General features: G+C 41.8%; 1 protein-coding gene and 1 long non-coding RNA gene across 5 annotated transcripts in view; one reads left to right on the top strand and one right to left on the bottom strand.

The window, feature by feature from the left end:
• Positions 1–19,445, top strand: part of IQSEC2 (IQ motif and Sec7 domain ArfGEF 2) — a 145,819-nt gene that overhangs the window by 29,713 nt on the left and 96,661 nt on the right. The gene's annotated exons all lie outside the window — the stretch shown is intronic.
• LOC117675539 (uncharacterized) lies at positions 16,967–19,278 on the bottom strand. Its single transcript, XR_004594232.3, has 2 exons — positions 19,167–19,278; positions 16,967–17,232 (listed from the first exon to the last, which is right to left on the bottom strand). It is a non-coding gene; the product is annotated as an uncharacterized LOC117675539 (long non-coding RNA).

Below are 19,445 nucleotides of genomic sequence, written 5' to 3'. Positions count from 1 at the left end.
GCAAAACCTGAGATCTGATTTGTTTCCCATTGTTCCCAAGTATTCACAAACATCTTAAAATGCGAGAAATTTGGATTAAGCAGCAGGGAACCAAGCAGCAGCGAGCAGCATATTCTCAGAGCAGGACCCTTTAGGACTGAAGGACAGATGACTTCTCTGGGCTTGCAAAAATCTGAAGCCAGTCCTGCTGATGAGGGAAGAGAGAGAGGCGAAATTTATAATCAGACCCAATGAGTGGTTGAGCCATCTCTCCTCAGTTTTGTTGTGCAACATTCCGCCCCCCTCCCAGCAAGTTCTGTCCTCCTGTCTTCAATGCCAGTGTATGTGCAGAGAGAAAGAAATAGTGACAACTCCCCCATTTACATAACATTCCTGTGATGTCAGGTGGAGGAGGGGAGAGAGCTGTTTGCAGTCCCTCCTTGTCATCGTCCCATCCCATCTGGTGCTACAAATGCGGAGACCCAAAATGCCGCCTTCATATGTTGGAGCTGAGCTGGGAGACAAGCCTAGAGCTGCTGGGGAGAGAGAGGTAGGTCCCTGTCACAAATTAAACAGCCCCCCCCCCAAAGGGCTGCATATGCCCTCCCCAGACTATTATCCTCAACTCTGGGAGCAGCAAGGTTAGAATTTAGAGAGAAGAGAGAGCCAAGACTCCAGGTCACACCCTCAGTGGAGTGCGTGGCTGGGGTTGCCAAGTGAGTGCTTGGGCAGGCCAACCACAAGGCTAATGTAGCGGCAGGTTGCTAGGAATTTGCTGGGATGGATGAGGGGGTGCAGGGAGATGACAGTTTGGAGGAGGGGGAGTGACAATGTACAGGGTTGCTGCCAGGAAACATTGCCATAGCAACAGAAACATACACAGCAGCAGCTTTCCAACAGCTGTTTCCATGGCAAGCACCACGTTTCTTGCTTAGGTAGCAAAGACCAACCACCTAGATCCGTGTGGGCAGCTGCTTGGATCGGGCACCAGCAGCTCAGTCTCGAAATGCAGCTGCCCCTGGCAAGAAACACAGTACTGTGGCGCAAGGCAGCCTAGGAGATCATTAACTACTCCTGCTCTTATGGACAAAAGATTGGAATAGATAATATCCCTGCAATATTTCAGAGGAAGGAACTGCAAAACTCGTAAATGAACTGCTTGAATAAAGAACAGATTGATTCATTCTCCCTCATTTGCCAGCTCCTTTTGTTCAATTCAGTACCGGCAGGCATATCATGGTAGTAGAAAGCCTTGCAATGCTAAGGCGTCTGAAGAACAACTGACCTTTGAGGGGGATTGAAGTGCTGTGCTTATTGCTATTTCTTGACCTCACTACCACCATCATTCTCTGAACAGTATCAAAGGGCTTTTATCTGACTCCTTCCCTTCTCCCCAGCTTGTGTCTCTTCCTACCCCCAGTCTTTAGTGACACCTCCTTGGTTGGCTCCATAAATAAGGAGGCGAGATTGAATCAGGTACCTGCACTGAGGCCAATTAGCTATGATTGTGGGTTGCCAGCTGCCTAGCAGGGTGGCAGAAGAATCCATGCTGGGGTTTGAAAGGCCATGGATCACCCAGCAGCACAAGGCTGCTAGGGCAACGAATGCCCCCTGCTGCTTGTCTCCTGCGCTAACTCTGCTCCACTTTCCCATGTTAGGAAAGTTATCTCTTTCCAGCTCTTGCCTATCTATCAAAAGCCACCAGCAGCAGGACAGGCTCCTCAGAGGCATTAGTAGGAAGCAGAGGCCTTCAAGGGAGCTGAGGCATCTTATCCATGGAGACCCCACTTAATGGAGTCTTCTAAGGAAAGAGGGTTGGCAGCTGGGATTTTGTTGGAAGGCCAGGTTTGCCACACATCAAACACATCCTAATAAGTTGTTATCATCATCAAACAGGCATAAACAAAATTCCCAATGCCAGAGGTACGATTCAAGGCATCATAATGAAACAATGCAGCTGAGTTAATGTAAGTGTGGGGAAGGCCCAAAAACACATCTTTCACGTTGTGGAAACATTTTGTGTCTTCTTTGCAGGATGGGTTGAAGATTCAGACTAAAAGAAAGACAACACAAATGGGCAGGCAGGCTAAGATTCATTCACACAGGTTACTCAAGAGGAGGTAGATGTGGAGATAGAATGGAACTGGAGAATCAGAAGAAGTGAGAGAAATCAAGGAAAGCTGATCAGGAATGGGCAGGAATTCTATTTGAGCTGAGGCCTTGTTTTCACTGTAGATTCATCTACACTTCCCCATTGATGGACTTTCCTGCCTTCTTGAGAGGAGAGAAACATATATTGTTTTTAAAACTGTTATCATACCCTGGCAAAGAGGCCAGTAATGTTGTAACCCTCACTTCTTCCCTTCTCAGAAGAGTACCATTTTAAAATTGTAACTAGGGATCTCACATAGTGAAGAGATAGAAATATTCCTTGCATGTCAAATTCCTAGGTGGAAAAATTTTATTTCTTCATGTAGGAACATAGCTTTATCACAAATCTCAGAGCCTGTACTATATCTCTACCATGTTGAAAGGAAGCCAGTGCTGATTTCCCCTCTCAGAAGGTAGGGTAAACAAAAGAGAAATGCATACAATCCTGGGCAATGCCTACTTTCTCCACCTTCTCAACTTAAGGTGATCAACTCCATCTGAAACCAATCCTAGAGACAGCCCATATATGTGTAACAGTTCTCAGCCTGATAAAAATTCAGGAGACAGTCATGTAAACAACCAGCTGCAAATTCCTGTATTATCGGTCAAGAGAAAACAAAGAGAACATAGAAGTTTCCACCCTGATGGTCTCCCTCTCCCTCTCTCTCTCTCTCTCTCTCTCTCTCTCTCTCTCTCTCTCTCTCTCTCTCTGTGTGTGTGTGTGTGTGTGTTTGTGTTTTAAAAGGGTGAGTGGAGGGCCTTTAAGGCATTAACCAACCCCAAGTTTACATGCTGGAGAATATTCCAAAGAACAGATGCAACCCCGCCGGTTGAAATTCTTTAACTAGCAGGGTGCACATTATGTCTTTCTTCCCTGACCAGGTGGGATGAGTCAGTGTAATGGGGAGAAGACTGTTCTGCAAGTAGCCTGGCTCCATGCCATATAGGAATTTAAAGGTCATAACCAACACCTTGAATTAGACCTGGAAGGAGACTGGCACCCAATACAGCTTGCCCAGCAGAGGTGTGTATGCTCTGTATTTTCATTGCCCAAAATTGCTCATGTGGATACATGCTGTACCAGTTAAACATTCCAGATACTTTTCAACAGTAGCCCCATGTAGAGCACATTGCAATAGTCCAGATGGGAGATGACCAAGACATGAATGAGTGAGTGAAAGGCCTCTGTATCCAGGAAGGGGCATAAATGATACACAACTCTAAATTGAGCAAAGGCTCTCCTAGTCATGACTGCCACCTCCTCCTTGAGCAGGATTTGTGAGTCCAGAAGGACCCACAGACAATGCAATGGATCTGTCTGGGATAGTGCATCATTATTCAGAACCAAAGATGATGAACTCCCAGATATTCCTCCATCCACAGCGACTCTGTTTTACCAAGGTTCAGCTGAAGCCTGTTCCCCATTCAGGCCCTCACATTCTCCAGGCACCATGAGAGAGTGTCCACAGCATCACTTACTTCACATGGGATGGAGATGTTTAACCTCCTGAAATCAGCACACTGATGATATTTCATCCCATGATGATGGATGATTTTACCCAGCGGTTTCTTGTAGCTGTTAAAAGGAACTGGAGAGAGCACCAAGTCCTGCAGCAGCCCACAAAGTAAGGACTATGTGTTGGACCTCTCTCTCCACATCAACACCTATTGGGACTAGTCTTGGAGGAAGGAGGCGAACCAGCCCAAAATATGCCCCCCATCCCCAACTCCCAAAGTTGACCCAAAAGATACCATGGTTGATAGTATTGAAAGCTGTCAAGAGGTCAAGAAGGGCAAGGATGGATGCACCTTCCAGCTTCCCCCAGAGACCATCCACCAATGCTATTTCTGTCCCCTGTCCGGGCCTGAAACCTGACTGAAAGGGGTCCAAATAATTTTTCTCCAATCTTGAGTGTACAGTCTCCTTGTTAGTATACAATACTATTTTATAAATGAATTACAGTCTTTTACGTTAGTGATGGAAATTATTAGTGATAATGGTGAATTGAACAGAAGAATCAGTAACATCTGAACAGAACAAAATCACTTAGCAGTTTAAGGAAACGTTGCCATCAAAGTGGGTACTTATAATAAATACTGTAATCTTCCTGCAGGTTTTTGGATCCAGCTCCAGAGATTTTCTGGGTCTCTAGAATTCTTTATCAATTTGAAAATAAGCAATGTTTAGGTGAATGGCATATATGTGTATTCTGCACTATTCATTACAATATTTGAGAATTACTCAGGGGTGAAATCCAGTCGGTTGTATCTGGCTCTCCCCACCCACGTGGATGTCATGATATCACTTTTTTGCGACATTTTTTATGAGCGCGCGCACAGCGTGCACACATTGGCAAATCAGTAGGGAAGGTAAGTAAATTTCACCCCTGGAATTACTCCATGCACACCACTTGTGTATACATGGGAGAGAGAATATGTGCAAAACCCCCCCCCCCCAAATTATTTTACTGCCAGCATTCCTATTCAGTTATGTCGATGGTGAAGGATGCTGGCTGGGGAATTCTGGGAGTTGAAGTCCATATAGCCTAAAGCTGTCGAGGTTAAGAAATACTGCTGTGGAGGATCACAGCCCCGTATGTATGCCATACTGTTTTAGTGAAAACAATTGGGATTATAAAGGTCACAATGGGCAGACATGGTTCTTGGAGGAATTTGCATTTTTTGCTTTTTTTAACTGTGATTTTTTTTTGCAGTGATTTTTGCAGTTTCGCAGCATCATTTTTAATCTCTTCCCACTTAAAATGTCAAGAAACCGCTGTTGGTTTTCAGCAATCATGGCCAAAAGAATTGTTGGGGGGGGGGAGGGTTTTAGAAGGGAATTTAAAGGCAGCAAACTATCCAGCTCTCTTAGAGTCCTTCCAGGCAGGTCAGAGAAGCTGAATCAGGCTCTCAATCTGATCATTACGGTAATTCAAATCACCTAGTAGTTTAAGGGAATATGTGTTACCAGAACCCCAACTCACAATGCTGTTCTAGTGAGGAGCAAGTATGTTTTCTTCAGAGGAGACTTTTCAGAAAGTGGGATAAGTGGGATAAAATGGGAAGATTCCTAGGATGGGGAGCAAATACTCTGGGGAAATGCAGACAAGGGTGGGAAACATATTTTTTTAAAGCCCTTGTTTCTATGGTGACGAGAGGCTGGTGCCCTCCAAAGTCAGCATGGTTTCTAAAATAATCCTAACTGCTCCCCCAGCTTGTTTCCTGGTTTTAATTAGTAGCTGGAGCATGAGTCATGGAGAAATGGAGGGAAAGGGTGTAATCAGGGGAGACAAAGGGTCTAGGGGCTCCCTTTTCCTGCACAGCCTGTGTGTGCAAGAGGCTGAAACATCCGACACTTAAGCAGGTGTTATGGAAGAAGATAGGAAACTTATGAGCAGGGAGAGAGGGGGTGGGTCATGGAGTAGAGGCTTCTTGTGGTGGCTAATGCTCATTCATATTTGACTTTTAAAAAGCTTTCTCTGTTCTTGTGGCTGTTATTACATGAAAAGACGCCATGTTATTATGTGTTTGTGGAGGGTCATAGTAACCCTGTTATTCATCACTTGCTTTTGTACCAAACCAAGTCACTGGCATTCTAGTTACATGCGGTCTATAGCATGGTTGGGCCTTAGTCCATCTGAGCAACTGCAAAGGGAAGTCTATCTATATAAGTGGTAGGATTGTTACATGAAGGTGTACATTCTGCAGACCTTCAAAATCAGGTGAACAAAGCAGCAAAGCTTTCTCGTGAAGCTAATTTGCACATGAATTTTCAAGTACAGTATTTTTGGGAGGCCTAAGACTTGAAATCCTTGCCTGGCTCAGGAGCTAGTAAAAGCTTTCCTCCTGACTAGCCTCATACTTCAAGTAATCCCAGGATCTGTGGTTGGAGAGTGGGAAATTATGAATGATTCCAAAGCATCTACTTTGGATTTATGCTTTCATTCTTCCAATCGTCTCCTCTTTTTCTTCTCCCAATATCAAAACTCCCATCTTCGTGGTGGAAGAGCTTATGGATATTGCTGTGAGAGCTGGGAAAATTTGAAATTAAACCACCAAGTCCAAAGTCATAAAGCTTGGAAGATATTTTTTTTTTAAAAATTGTGGCCTCTCCAGGGATCATAAGATTGGAAGTTTGGATGGGTAGTTGTGTGCTAAATTGATTTAAGATTAATGGTAAAAGCATGATTTTTCCAGGTTAGTAAAGAGTGAAGCTTTTAACTAGGTGAAAAAGGATTTCATTCTCTTACATGTGTCTTAATCATTAGATATTTTATGAATCTTCTCATTTTTTATAACCTACAGAGGCAAATAGTTCAGGTGGGAGTTTTGTGCAGACATACTCAGAAACGATCCATAAACTTTAAACCACAGCTTTCCTGCAGAATTGGGAAATTTTCTCAGAGCAATTCCTATAATATTAAATCTTTATTAAACAATAAAGTCTGTATAATGGATATTGCGATACCTGGAGACAATAGAAGAGAAAAGAAAGAACTGGAGGAAAATCACAAAATACAAAGACCTGCAAATAGTAAGTAGAATAATTGTGGCAAAAGAAAGCATAGTACCAGTAATAAAAGGCATCTCAGGTACAATCCCAAAACATCTAGAGCACCACTTGAACATGACATTTGGCATTGACAAAATCACCACCAGCCAATTGAAAAAGGTAACTTTACTTGGAACAGCTTACATCCTGTTACAATACCTTTAACACCATCAAACAGCATCTGCCTTTTCCATCTCCTTGGGAAGAGGTTGACAGGTGGACAAAAATTCCAAATCCAGTCTAAAAATCTGTCTGACTATACAACCAATCATAATAAGGTACTAGATTAAATTTGCCACCCAACTCTTAATGACCCTTGCAATAAGTAAGTAAGGTAGGATGGGCTCAGGAAGAATGTTTTAGCTATTTTTAGGTTGCATGAATGACTGATTGTTGATCCAGAGGATCTCTGCCCCAGTCATAGGTCTGTCAGGCTATTTTTGAATTTAAGTGTGTTAGTCTCTTTGTCAAAAAAGCCCACCTTCAGTAGGTGAAGAGTAGTGTGTAATGAAGCAGAGAGTAGTTTTTACTAGTTGCTGAGAGAAGTCCAGGAAGGACACACTGGAGAAGAGCCTAATGCTGGGAAAGATTGAGGGCAAAAGAAGAAGGGGATGACAGAGAATGAGGTGGCTGGATGGAGTCATTGAAGCAGTAGGCGTGAGCTTAAATGGACTCCAGAGAATGGTAAAGGACAGGAAGGCCTGGAGGAATGTTGTCTATGGGGTCACAATGGGTCAGACACGACTTCACAACTAACAACAACAATGAGAGAAGTCCCTCCTGGTTCAAAATTGTCTGACTAACCAATCAATCAATCAGGTAGAAAATTGGTTACAATTGTCTACCTTACTGACTGGTTAGTTAAACAATTTTTGAATAGAGGTTTACCAGTCTAAAAATAGTTGGTGGGTATCTCCAAGGCATGGTTAATAGACTATGAGAAGCATTGTCAAATCATTTTATTTTACAAAGTGCAAATTATTTTTTAAAAATCTCTGCTTCCCCTGTAAAACATTTTCTTCGTAGTATTTTTATGGCACTTTGCACAATATTTGATGTTACAGAATTTAGAATTTAATTCAGAGAAACTCCAACGAACTTCCTTTATTTTTTTTCCAAAAACAAATTGATAAAGATATGTTACATCAATTGCATCTACATTATTATAAAATAATGTAACAGGATGTGGGTTGAAGACAAAGGGCAGCAACGCATTCTAAACTGGCTTGGTGAGCAGGGAGGAGAGAATAAATTGCCCAGGATGAATAGTACGTATATTCATACGTTGTCAACTGACATTAATATACTAGGTATTCAGAATTGACAGTTTATATAAGTGGTCTTTATGGGATTCACCTCTTTACTTTTGAAAAATGAATCTGTTTTAGAACATTAACATTTTAACAAAGACAAATTTACTGTTTTCTATTTCTATATTAGTTTGTAAATGCTTTTTTTGCATAAAGATTTGCTTGCATTTTTATGAGCTTTTATGAACTTCTTTTGATAGCTTACCTAAATGTACGTACTTGTTTTGTTTTAAACAAGATTTTTTTTATAAAAGATATGTTTTGGTATGCAATTTTTCCTATTTTTCTAAATAGATGGGGGGGAATCACAGAATTACAACATTGCTGTGATCTTACAGAAAAGGTAATAATACCATACAGTGTAACGTGATGCAGTATGAAATATAATTTGGAGAACTGTGAAAATTGAAGAACAGCATGCCAGGTTTTACGTAATAGTTTAGCATGTGTAAATGGAGTCAAGTCATATTAAGATGTAAATTAAGGAATCGTTATTTTTTAAGCAAGGACTTATCCCCCAGTTTATAAATGCCATAGCAGATGAGCATTAAGGATATAGCAGTAATTTCAATTCAAGTGTGTACAGTAGTGCTTCTCATTTTTCATTTTGTCCCGCTTAACCTCTCCTCCTTTTAGCAACCACTTGGACCTATGTCATAAAAAGAGGCTCTGTGTTTGGGGACTGTAAGCTCAAGTTTTAACTGCCAAATGGTTAGCAGTTGACTTGGCTGCTATCAAAAGCTGTTGTTGGGAGGGATGTTTTGTTTTTCTGGCAATACAAGGCTGTCAGCTAATGAATGAGACACAGGCACAAAAGCTAAAGATTATAATCTTTACTGAACACAGCAGAATCAAACCAAAACAAAACATGATCGTGTTAGATGCAAGATGCAGCAGTTGCATTGAAAGAAGACACAATGATCACAATTAAACCTCTGACACATGCAGGAAAAATGACCAAGCATTTATAAACTGGGCATATTATTGTGTTTCTGAAGAGGGTGTCTTAGGAGGCAGGAAATTTTTCAGATCCTGTGAAAGAGTAGATTCTTTGGCAGGGGGGATCCTTGTTACTTTACTTCAAAAGACTGCAGAAAATCTGTAGCCAGGACTCTGCATTGTTGGAGGAGATGATAAAAGGCAAACTGCAGGCAAGCTGAGAGATGGGGTAGGTAGGGCTCTAGGACTGAAGGCTGTCCTATCTGCTAACATGCTCCCGGATCAAGTGACCAATCAGCCTCAAAGTTAAAGTTAACTCTGTCAGAGTTGTTCTCTTATTTTTATTACATTTCCATTGACGGGTACATTTTTTTCCTCCTCCTGTTTAAAGGAGTGGAAGGATTCCCCCCCTCCTCAAATGTCCAAAAAAATGAAGGAAACAAAGAAGCTCCTTCAGGCCATGTTGGTTTCTCTGTTCCACTTTCCTCTTCTTTCCATAGAATTGCTCCTCTTGCAAGTAATCACCTCAACAAAATAAATATATACTCAGAGAGCAGAACATGATGTGTGTGTGTGTGTGTGTGTGCATGCGCGCCGATCAGATGAGTCTGTAGTCGAGAAGCTCCCTAAATGTTCCTATTATTTAGACCTGTTCTTTTCTTATCATTGGACACCATCCCAGAGCTTTGACGCATCTGGGTCTCTCTGACCTAAACTGCTGCACTGCTTGGAGCTATGCTGAAAGAAAAGCACACCAAGTATTCATATTATATGCGTAAATCCTCTGTTTATGCATTCATACAATAAAATAACACAAGCTTCAAGCCATAGGTAACAGTGAATTTTCATAATTGCTCCCATGCCCATAAACCAATAAAATTGATTTTCTGTGCCAAATAAAACCCTGAAATGGATGAACTTCCCTGAGTTCCTTCTTGGAAAATAAAGTTTAAAACTGACTGGCCAAATAAAAGACACCCTTTCCAATTTGAAGGCCTCTATTGTGTTGTACCCACATACAGCATAGAGTTATAGCCCAATTTATCTGGAAGAAACAAGATTACTAAAGGCAATACACAAAGACATTTTGGGGACTCATTCAATTTTTGGAACCTACCTTCTCTATTAGGGTAGGTATTTGCAAATACGATGCATTGTAAAGTGCAACAGAAATTATACTTAATTTGTAATATACAACATAAATTATTTTATAATCTCATTACACATTATAATTATGTACTATTAATTATATAAACACACATAACATAAGCATTTCAAATACTACACTTCTGATTTCATATGATTCCAAAGAAGCATACCCATTGATTAGTTTCTAAAACAGTGAAAGAATGTTGTTATTATTTATTACATTTGTATTCTGCCTGACTCCCAATGACTCTGTTTGTAACCACATCTTTATCCTGCCTGGAAGTATATTGTGAAACGTCTTACCAAGTTAGTTATATGCCTTAGGCAGTACAGAAGCAATTGTGAAAATAAATGTGAGGATAGTGATATCCAGAGCAAATCCTGAAGACACCCAAATGACAACTTGTATATAATGACATTATCGTGCAAATGGCAATGTGGTGCAAACTTGTGTCCTGACAACAATTGTAAGTTTGTAATTTGGGCCATTTGTGTGATGATATTATTCATATATGTGTTATAATTTGTTTCCCTTTCATTCCCCGTAGATACCTATGTCCATGAAGCAAAGGCAAGATCATTAAGAGCCAAATTATACGTGATGTTTAAGCAAAGATGATTAACCTGGCCACTTTCATTCCAGAACCCTTAGCTATTTTGAAGAGGCTCCTAATCTTGACCCTACACTGTTTCTCTCCCCCCCCCCCCAAGTCTCTACTAGCCCCAGATCTTTACAGAAACAAGATTGGTAAGCACTGGGTAATAACCATGTAACTGGCTATGCTGTTTGGTAGACATAAAGCAGATAATCAAATAAAAAATACTGCAGATGATCTTTTGTGTCCTTTAATGTTTAAAAACCATGCAAACTGGTTCTTTTAGATAGAAAGTCAGTCTTGTTAGGATGTAACATTAAACTTCAGTTTAGTATTAAATGAACTAGCATCAGGTTCAAGAACTTCCTCATTTCCTGTATTCTGCATGGCTATATCAGAAAGCTTTAATTAATTGTGCTTTATTCTTAATCCAAAATTGAACAAATAGTTGTTAAGTCCTAAATCTGCTGTAAGAAAACAAGCCAGCATCAATGTTATCATTTACAATCCTAAATTAGTTGCCTGAATAGATTTACTGGAGTTACAGTTTTGAACATAATAAGTATGTCCATAATAAAAATGGCATATAAATCTTGTCATACTCATACTGAGTATGAGAGACATACTCATACTGAATATGAGAGACAGCATGGGATTCTGTAGCATGAGACTATATAAACTGCCCCAAAAAGAGATTCTAGGTTCATATGTCTATAATGAAATCTGGATTGCTTAAATTATTTTTAGCATATCTGGTTTATCATGCAACCATAATTGCAAACTAGATTCTACCATGTTTGAAGGTAAGAGGGGCATTTGTCCCTGCATGAGAGGGGAGACGAAGAAAGATTGTGAATGGAGGTTCAGTCAGATAACTTTGTACTTGGATAAGATGGGCAGTGGGTTGGTAGCCATGAACTGCAGGGAGCAGTTCAGTGAAGCAGTTGGGAGTGGGTGGGAGTGGGTGTCTGTTTTTTTAAGTGGGTGGATTTGATTTTGGCATGCAAAGTATTTTCTTCTATGAAAAAAGGGAATATGCAGGCACTCCTGGCTAATGTTACAATGAAATGGCATTTTGGAGCAAACGATAACCCAAATTATAATTGATCTCTAAGCATAGGCAAAATGTGGTTGGGCCCTAATATGTTAATATATTTCTGATTCGTATCAGTCTATTTTATTTATTTATTTATTTATCAAATTTCTATACCACCCTACTCCCGGAGGACTCAGGGCGGTGAACAGCCAAGATAAAATACAGATAATACAAACATTAAAAGTCCATTAAAATTATTAAATATTTTGGCCGAAAACAAATTTAAAACCAATTTGTAAAACAGATTAAACGATTTAAAAATTTAAAAGAGAGAGTTAGGCAGGCCAGCCTGCTGAAATAAAAATGTTTTGAGAGCACGACGAAACGTGCACAGATCCGGGATCCTCCGTATCTCCGGGGAGAGCTCGTTCCAGATGGTAGGTGCCCCCACAGAGAAGGCTCTCCCCCTGGGGGCTGCCAGTCGACACTGTTTGGCCGACGGCACCCCCTCTCTATGGGAGCGTACTGGTCAGTGAGAGGCTATTGGTAGCAGAAGGCGGTCTCGTAAATACCCCGGTCCGATACCATGGAGCGCTCTAAAGGTGGAAACCAAAACCTTGAAGCGCACCCGGAAGACCACCGGGAGCCAGTGCAGCTTGCGCAGGAGGGGGGTCACATGGGAGCGCCACACCGCTCCCATAACCACCCGCGTGGCCGCATTCTGGACCAGCTGGAGCCTCCGGGTGCTCCTCAAGGGGAGCCCCATGTAGAGAGCATTGCAGTAATCCAGGCGGGAAGTAACGAGAGCATGAGTGACGAGTCCCGATCCAGAAAGGGACGCAACTGGTGAATCAGGCGGACCTGATAAAAAGTCTCCCTGGCCACAGCCATCAAGTGCTCTTCCAAAGACAGCCGTGAGTCCAGGAAGACACCCAGGTTGCGAGCCCTCTCCGTGGGGGCCAATGACTCGCCCCCAATAGTCAGTGATGGCACCAACTGACTATATCGGGATGTCGGAAACCACAGCCACTCGGTCTTGGATGGGTTGAGCCTGAGTCTGTTTCTCCCCATCCAGATCCGCACAGCCTCCAGGGACCGGGACATCACTTCAAGGGCATCATTGGGGTGGTCCGGGGTGGAGATGTACAGCTGAGTATCATCAGCCTACTGGTGGTACTTCACCCCGAAACCACAGATGATCTCACCCAGCGACTTCACATAAATGTTGAACAGAAGGGTCGAGAGGACCGACCCTTGTGGCACCCCACATACAAGGGGCCTCGGGGTTGACCTCTGCCCCCCTGTCAACATAGACTGCGACCAGTCAGAGAGAAAGGAGGAGAACCACCGTAGGATGGTGCCCCCCACCCCTAACTACTCTAGCCAGTGCAGCATGATACCATGGTCAATGGTATCAAAAGCCGCTGAGAGGTCTAATAGGACCAGGACAGAGGAACAACCCCTGTCCCGAGCCCTCCAGAGATCATCAACCAATGCGAACAATGCCGTTTCCGTGCTGGACCCAGGCCTGAAGCCCGACTGGAACGGATCCAGATACGACGATTCATCCAGGTACTGAGGGAGCTGTTGCGCTACCACACTCTCAACAAGGTTGGAGACTGGACGGTAATTTGCCAACACTGCTGGGTCCAGGGAAGGCTTCTTGAGGAGAGGCCTCACCACCACCTCTTTCAAGGTGGCGGGGAAGACAACCTCACTCAGAGAAGCATTTATAATCCCCTGGAGCCAGCCTCGTGTAACCTCCCAAGAGGCCAGCATGTTCTGTCCCCATCTCACACACACACATAAACAGACAGCCGGGGGTTAAATAAACTGGCAGACAACCAATTCTTCCGATAAGACGCTTGGCAGCAACCCAGTAGCTGCTTGCCAAGAACTTTTACTCAATAAACAAAATACTCACAGTCAAGAATTGTCCAGTTCGTAAAATAAATCCAAGGCCGATAATGTTGTTTCCAAAGATGCAATGTGACTCGATAGTAGTTAGTTTTGTCTGTCACAGAGTCTGAATGGCCACCTCACCCCCTTTTATACCCTGTGGGGTGTGGTCCAGTGACTCAGCCTAATCTCTGGCACGCCTTTTCTTCTGTTGCACGCGCTTATCTCTGCGACGCTGCCGAGGATCCAGCCAAGACTCATTACCCTCATCACTGTCCACCTGTAGCTGCGTGGACGTGCTTGGCCCCGGCCCTATCTCTTGCCCTTCGGCGGACACCAAAGGCATTGCCAGAGAGGAGGGTCCTGGAGAGGGAGGCCTTGCCAACTCCTCTCCTTCACTCTCGGAGTCCTCTCCTGCTGATGACACAGGCTCAGGTAACGGAGCCACAACACAGCACCAGCCAGGAGGGACATGGGTCCAATAAACATGTGGCTGCACTCAGTTTGCCCAGTATCCTGTCCACGTCTTCAGGCGTCACAGAATCAAACTCTTCCCAGATAATACTCACAAGACCTGCCTCTGTCCTCCCCCCTGAATCTACCCAGTCAGAGTCCAGGTGTTCCTGAATCTGAGTGATTTTGTCATACAAATACTGTACAAAATCCTCGGCTCTACCCTCCAAGGGGTCCTCCTGCGCTTCCTGGTGGAGCAGGGAACGGTCACCCTAAACAGGGCGGCCGGGTGATTATCTGATGACGCAATAAGAGCGGCAAAATAGTTATACTTCACCGCTTTTATTGCCACCAGGTAGGTCTTAATATGAGACCTTATCAGTGTTCGGTCAGATTCAGAATGGCCCTCCAACCACTCTCCAGCCGTCTTTTTTGGTGCTTCATCTCCCTCAGCTCCTCGGTGAACCAAGGAACCAGGCGAGATCGGCGCCGGGTCAGAGGCCGCAAAGGCATGACCCGATCCAAAGCTCCAGCGGCTGCCCTATCCCAGGCGGCCACCAGGTCCTCAGTTGAGCCGTGTGCCAAAGCCTCAGGAAATGGCCCAAGCTCCGTCTGGAACCTATCTGGATCCTTTAAATAACAATATTAACTATCTGAGAAACACTTTAAAAATTTGCTGATCTTTTCAGTGATGGCATTCTGCACAATGCAACTTGCCTAACATTTCCATTGTGGGTTTTGTTTTCTTTTTTGGATGCTCAGTGAAGTCTTTTTTACTGATAATCTGTGAGTGTATTTAGATTTGTGCTCTTTACTTTTTCACACTGCTTTTTGATATTAAAAACATTTTATTTGATTAACAGCATATTAAAGTGGCTGTGGTTAGCTACACAGGCTAGTCCTATTATGGCTGTGCTTTTTGCATTGTACTATGTCAGTTTCACACCCACAGACATTGTCTAGGTAATAGTCTATAAATGCCATGTATTTCACTCACTGTTTCCTTCCCACATGCATATTTTATCCTTGCATAATGAGTGCATACATCATGGATGTGCAGCTTTCATTAATGTTAGTCTGGTTTATGCAGAAGAATTTCCACTTGACTGGATCCAGTAGGGTCTTTGAGGCATTCCTAACCCAGAAGACTAGCTCATGGAAGATGCACATGCTTTTTCTTGTGCACACATGTACATGCAAAGGCATGAAAGACCACGCTATTTATCCGCCAACAACTTTTCAAAAGCTAGCTCGGGTTGCTAAGTAACAACCATATAGTTTGCTGCTCACTTACAAAGCGCCATGTACTTAAAAAGTAAGGGAATTAATAGCTGAGGACATTCTAAACCTAGTCTTGCCTTTCTCATGTTTTTTTTTTTAATTAAAGTAAGGAAATATGTTATGCCAACAGATTTCTGTGCTGGGTATCCAGCCCTTAAAAGCATCAAATTTGGGCATCCCTCTTTGAGTGAGGACTGGAGATTTCTGTTTCTGATTATTTCTTAGATATTAAATCACCTATATTTCCAACAACTTTCATCCAATCTCCAAGTTAGTTGGAAGCTTTTATGGAAGTTTGTTGAAAAAGTGGTTGGCTGTAGAGTTCCTTGGGGAAACAGATCCTCTGGACCCATTTCAGTTGGGTTTCAGACCTGGACACAGTATGGAGGCAGCACTGATTATATTTGTTGATCACCTCTGTGGAACCTGGCAAGGGCAGTAGTTCTCTTTGATCTCTCAGGTTGGGGAAACTGATCAGTGGGGAAGATGTCATGCCCCCTGAGGCAGACTTCAATTGGGAAGAAGCTCCCTAGAGACTTGGAGAACATGGCTACAAGCAAACATTTTTTTGTGATTATGGAACTACTGGCCATGACAAGAAGGTAACTATCCCTGAGTGGGCTTGAGGCTGAAACAGTTGCATTCTCTGGATTCCTACTCTGAGAATCTCTTTGTTGTAATGGGACACTGAAACTATTCTGGCTGTTTTTCTAATGTTCTTTAATTTTGCGATTTATTTTTACTCTTAAAGGACTTTTTTAATGAAATTCACAAGCAATCCACCATTTGTATCTATGTGTGCATATGAATCCACAACTATCCTTATGTATTTATGAGTATAGACACAGGTAGAAGCCACGCACAAAGACACAAATTGCTTAGAAAACACTCCTACCGCTGTTAGAACCTGATGCAGTCACGCTGCTGATTTTACTGTGATTTTGTGTATGTTGCTTATGACTGTCTTTGCTGCTGCTGATTTTTGTTCTTGTTATTGTGGGTTTTTTCTTCGTCATCTTTTTTTATGTGGTGCGCTTTATCTTTCATGTTTTAACAGATTTGTATGCTGCCCCAAGCACTCTAGTTATAGAACAGAATATAAGAAAAATAATAAATAGCACATGTTGACAGAAAAAGATAGATTTGAGAGTAAAGAGGAGTGCTAATTATAGCCCAACCCGCTACCCTCTTCTATTTCATCAAATTTTCCTCTCCCTTTAATTCTACCTCTATCCTGGGTCCCGTTGGCTCATCCAATGGTTAATGCACAATAGATCACAATGGGAAAAAAGGGGAAGACTATTAGGAAGTAGTAATTATGTACATAGCTTAGAACAATATAATTTGCAGAACACTTGACCTTCTTTGGATTTACCCTCACAACAAGATCATTGCTGTTCTCATTTTACAGATGGGGAACTGAGGCTGGCAGAGAGTGACTTACCCAAGGCCATTCAATAAAGGCCATAGCAGTCGGGCTCACAAGAGTCAGCATCCGTTGGGACACACTTAAGCTGTTGTTTTGTGTCCTATCCTGTCCTTAGTGGATCCTGTGAGAACAGCTTTTCTCTTCTGCGTGATGTTCTTCTATACCCTCAAAACATGCGACCAACCCCCCTCTAACCTTTCTACTGGGCAAAACAGCCAGTTTCCTCCAAGTGTTCCTTGTGCAGTTTGTCTTCTAGACATTTATCATCCATGCGACTCTTCTCTGAAATTTTTCCATTGATCAGCATCCTGTCTGAATTGTAAGGCTCAGAAACGAACTGTACTCTACTTCAAAGGAGATCTTACCACAGCCCAATTTTCCATTGCTTCTTGAGCCTTGGATACATTATTTTGCTTCAGCATTATTCTGTGGACTTGTGCATCTATCTGTTCATGCATCTAAAGGTTTAAAAGAAAAAAGGGAGTTAGAAAAAAACAAAAATCTTACAATGTGATGAAAAGGATGTACTTAAATATTGTTAGCCTGATTGACATGTTAAGATTTATTTTTTCACACAGAATATTAAAGTAGAACGATGCATGATTTTATTAAATAAGTTTCAAGATGGTAAGGTTTGGTCAATGTGCATATGTCTCCTTTCCATGTATTTCTGCTTAAAAAGTCTTCAGTGGATTACCATTAATGATAATTTTCATTGGATAAAGTGGGTTTCTTGTTTTTCCACACCCCAAAGTTCCAGCTCTTCATTCTGAGCATGCAGCTTGTACATCAGGAAAGGCCAAGGATACATTATTGACTGAAGTGAAGGACAAGAAGTTACCCTCTAGTTTAATCAGACTAGAAATTGAATCTAATATGATGCTTCAGGACTGCAGGCTAGCTACAGAGAGCAGAAGAGGCTGCGAGATGCATGAATACTTGTATGTAGGTGTGATGTGTGGGGTGTGTTTGTATAAATATCAACATAGCAGTTAATATGGTCAAATGTATTATTTCATCACAGCTTTATAAGAGTTGGGGGGGGCAATAAATTAACTATGTTGGACCATCACTTTAAAAAGCTCTTCTTAGTCTTCTTTTTGGATTTAGAAAGTTGGAAAGAGGTCAATGCCTCATCTTCGACAGATTTTGACAAGATTTTAGGTATGAGCATTGCTGGGGTGGGAGGAGGCAGGGATATTAAATACATTCTTTAATTGGTTTGATTGTGATATTTCTTGGCTTTGGTTTGTAATTTGTTACTTTACAGTGATTGTACAATGCTTCAATCATTTGTGAAAAACTGACTAATAAATGTAGTTGGTGAACGAGCCAGTAAATAAACCACTTTCTGCAAAATACAGTATTTAATTGTGCACAAGCTCATCAGTAAATCTTCATGGAATTAGACATTATCTTGATTTTTGTTCTGTATTGTGTTAGCCATTCAGCATCCTGTTATTAATTTGCTTTAGCACTCTACCTTTTCAATTTCTTTGGTTGAAGTACTATTTTCCTACTCTGACAAGCCTTGAGGTTCCTACAGACCAATGCCTCTTGTTCAACACAGAGCCATTTAAGTTATATAAAGAGCAACATAGTAAAACAAATATGATCATCATAAGTGGGAATACACTGAATAGAATAGGGTGAGTAAGTTCAATTTTCTACATAGGTTCTATGGATTATAAATCCTTTGTAGCAGTGGTGAAATCCAATTTTTTTTACTACTGGTTCTGTGGGCATGGCTTGGTGGGCGTGGCAGGAGAAGGATACTGCAAAATCTCCATTCATACCCCACTCTGGGGCCAGCCAGAGGTGGTATTTGCCGGTTCTCCGAACTACTCAAAATTTCCGCTACCGGTTCTCCAACTGCTCAAAATTTCCGCTACCAGTTGTCCAGAACCTGTCAGAACCTGCTGGATTTCACCCCTGCTTTGTAGATAGTTAATTCTGTACAAAGAAACCTTCAAGCATATGAGACTCAAGTAATACTAATTAGCTTTTAGAAAGAGTAGAACATAAAAATGAAGGGAAAAGGACAAAAATATGAAAACATGAACTTAAAGTTAGAAGCATAGAAATATGTAGGAAAAATGCAGAATAAACTGGTGTAAATAAAGCAAAAAAATCAATCCTAAACCCATAAATGGGAAAAAGAATTAAATAGTCTTATACTCAAGCAGTATTACCAATCAAATGTTTGCTCTAAATTTGGCCACTTGCCGGAGCAAAAATAACCACGAATTCCATGATATGCATTATGGTTATATAACATACATTCTAATTGTGCCTGAGCTAAGAAGCTCTATTCAAAGCAGGTCTAAATTTTACAATAGTCTTGCACAAAACAAACCCCAGAAATCCAAAACAGAAAAAACAAAAAATGTACCGACTTAACTGCGGAGAGACACTTTCCTGGTCTATATATGAAATGAAGGTTGTTATTATGGGTAGGCGTTTGCCCAGCAAAATTTTTTCAGATGGAGGAATCTGAAATTGACCTGGGGAAACAAGGGAGAGCTAAAATCAATACCATCAGCTAGCCATTTTGGAATGTTTGAAAGGAAACAAAACACATCCACTTAGAATACTTGCTGTGTTTATGAAGTCCCATTGCCTTATAAATTATACAGGTGGGAGTTGTTCCATTCAGTAAAATGTTGCCGCA

The sequence above is a fragment of the Pantherophis guttatus genome, chromosome 2 (genome assembly GCF_059756535.1).
Source record: "Pantherophis guttatus breed Tessera chromosome 2, ASM5975653v1, whole genome shotgun sequence".
Taxonomy (NCBI): domain Eukaryota; kingdom Metazoa; phylum Chordata; class Lepidosauria; order Squamata; family Colubridae; genus Pantherophis; species Pantherophis guttatus.
The sequence above is the reverse complement of the archived record's forward strand: the minus strand, read 5'-3'. Positions and strand labels throughout refer to the sequence as shown.